Genomic DNA, 3,360 nt, shown 5'->3' on the forward strand with positions numbered 1-3,360 from the left:
GATTAATATTTTAATACTGTTTCTGATTGTTATCGGAATGAATTAAAGTATGGTTTTGTATTTTCATATTGTAATTATTATATTCAAGTCATTAAGCTATTCATGTATTTTTATTTTCCCTCCAAATGTTTGCGAAAACTTAACTATTTAGTAGAGCTATACATAGCGTTTATATAATCGAGTAAATGAATTAAATATTATCACATAACTGAATGAATTAAAATCACAGTCCTTAAAAATACAATGTAGCTACAATATATATATATATATATATATATATATATATATATAATCAGCTGTTTTATAATGAATTAATTGTACGATGAAACAAAGTTATTTATTTGGTTATAATATTTACAGTCCTTAAATCTGAATCCTTTAAACAAAATTGGACAATTCGTTGAATCTAAGATCAGATTTTAGCTTTCTTCCTATTTTTATCCGACACTGTATACTTGTCGTAATTTTTCGTTGGATCAAAAGGTTCCCATCTACTCGCTGGAAAAATGTATTTGTTCCTCTCGTACCATGATCTAATGAGAAAAATAAAAAAATAACATAAAAAAGAATTATGCAAAATATTCTTTTAATAATAAATACCTAAGTAAAACTTTTCCGACATGTGATTCCTCGGTTTCGACAGAAGCATCGTGCATAATACGAATATCATCGTGAACGTCAAATGTGAACAGAGGCCCGCTCTTTCCTCGTGCCTAATCGCAATATTACATACATTAAAATAACATGCCAACATTGTGATATTGCTTCATAAGTTTTATCATTTAGTATATTTACCTTAGTTACAATAAAATCAGTTACAGTTGCAGTAAAACGTATAATGGTGCGGTAATATAAGATTCTCCTTGACATACATTAACTGATCTGCCATTACTGTTTTAAGCTCGCTGAATTCGGGCCTCAGAACTTCTAAACATCTCTGAAGAACCTAATAGATAGAATTACCTGTATGTGAAAATTTAATTTATGCAGCAGAACATTATATATCATGCCAATGTTACTCCAAAAGTGACACTGGAGTATTTTAATAACTTAAACGTTCTCTAAACCACTGAGACACCTTTCTTTCACCTTTCTTCATTATAACACTCCGACGATGCTGACCATCGTCCCGGATCTGACATCCATCCCAATAACTGAATGTGATCTCAATTTTTTCTTTCTTCAACGCGTTCTGCTTTCTAGCCCATTCTTGTCTCAATTCTTTCCTAAGTTTATTTTCCTCCTCGTCCCTTTCCCTACTAGCAAAAAACATGTATCTACATCTGGATTTTTCTAAATCTTCTTAATCGCAGGGCCATCAGATTGCACATTTTCTGACTGCGGGGATTTTTCGGCATTGCCTTCGTCAGAAGACATCTCAGCTTCATCTTCGTCTTCGTCCAGATTAAAAGACAAAGCTTGAATCTGTCTCTTCTGTTTGTTCTTTTCTGTCTGCTTCGCCGCTAGTGCTCTTTCCTTTTCCTGCTCTTTTTCACGTTTCTTCTATCAAAGCATAAAATACACGTACAAAAATACAAATTATGAGATAATCAGGATCATAAGAAGATTGTAAGAAATTACTTGTGGGTATCAGGATTCGTGGATGTTCGCTCAATTTAACGGCGGATTTTCTCTTGCATTCCGCGTGACCGACGGTACATGCACATTTCGTGGCATCTAGCCTTAGCATCTTTGTGATATCGTCATCATGCATTAGGATTTTCTTCGTATCCTATCTTCTGAAGAAGTCCATCGAAAATTCTTGATATGTATGACTAGATGACATTCAGAGCACTAGGCAGAAATCACACACACATACATATATATATATATATATATATATATATATTCACGGCAAACTGCATATATAACATCGTGTTATTTTTATAACCTATTTACGCAAATGTTACTTCTGTAGTAACTTACGATACGATAATTCCTTCGCGTAAACGAGAGATTTTATAGTAACTATTATGATCGGAAATCAAGAGCCACCGTTGAAAGTAGTGAAAGTTACGTTTTTCTGATTGAGAGACGACGACGTAGCTTAATATGAATTACTGTAAGTTACTACAGATGTACTCACTCGCGTAAACATATAGTTCGACAACTTTTACAAGACAGCATATACGTACGTGTACAATTTTGGATATACCTTCCTTCTTTTAAAGATCTCCTCGACATCAGCTCTCTGTGGTTAATACTTTATATATTTCACTTACTACGTTTACGCGAGCGTAGTAAACTTACGATCATTCCTTCGCATAAACAGAATTTTCCTTCGCGTAAACGGGATTTTGTAGTAACTTACGATAATTTACTCCGCGTAAACGAGTGAATTATCGTAAGTTACTACAGAAGTAACGCTCGCGTAAACATACAGTTTGACAACTTTTACAAGGCATTTGTAGATACACCTTCCTTCTTAAAGATCTCTCGGCATCAGCTCTCTACGGTCAATACTTATATATATTTCACTATCTGTCACGACGCGGCAATGATCACAACTATCACACACTTACACTTATCCTTTTCTAGGTTGTAAAAAACTGTCACGCACTGCGACAATGCACGAGTGCAATCTCGTGTCAAAAATGGGAAAGTGACACACCAGCCGCCATTTTTGTCCGACGTGGACGTTTCTTAAAAAAAAATTTTCCACATTTGGACTTTGCATCGCAATATCTTCGCTCGTAGGGCACGTAACAGAAAAAAAAGACTCTTATTTATAAATCAAACCCCAAGCTATCGATCGAACCTACTTAGAAATTGATCCGTTCACTCGTTATTGAGATCTCAAAATCTCTGATACTCGTAACTCATGCGTTCGCGTAAAAGAGTCACGGTGCGTCTCGCTTCGCGCGTACTTGGCGCGAGACACTACCGTGTCTCTTGATTGTTTTTTTCAGGTTTCCTTTTTCCTTATTTCAGGATATATTATTGAAATTGTGGTTATATATATAATATATAATATAATTGTGGTAATATTTTTGGTATTGGTGGTAATACGTATCTATTGGTTTGGTGGTTAATATATATTTTTATATATATAAATATAAAAAAATTCGTGTGTAAATAAATAATCAGAAATATAATAAAGTACATTTATATAGCAACACACGAATTTACAAGACAAAATTTAACATGTACGATAAGGAGCAGTTACTTAATATTTTAATTGATGAAAAATACAGACCTATACAAAATGATGGTAAAGTTTTTCCACCCTCTCATGCCGTATATCGCTCTATATCTGAGATAATTATAAATAGTGGGTCCCACATAACGCCAAAACATATTTATACAATTTTAGAAATGACAGAAGTGGCATGTACAGTGCTGTATTGAAAGCATTTGGAA

General features: G+C 33.9%; 1 pseudogene; it reads right to left on the reverse strand.

Moving 5' to 3' along the window:
• Positions 1-331: 331 nt before the first annotated feature.
• LOC112466496 lies at positions 332-1,790 on the reverse strand (annotated as a pseudogene).
• Positions 1,791-3,360: the final 1,570 nt, after the last annotated feature.

This window comes from Temnothorax curvispinosus, unplaced genomic scaffold (assembly GCF_003070985.1).
Source record: "Temnothorax curvispinosus isolate PA1 unplaced genomic scaffold, ASM307098v1 QBEX01016292.1, whole genome shotgun sequence".
In the NCBI taxonomy this organism is placed as follows: Eukaryota; Metazoa; Arthropoda; class Insecta; order Hymenoptera; family Formicidae; genus Temnothorax; species Temnothorax curvispinosus.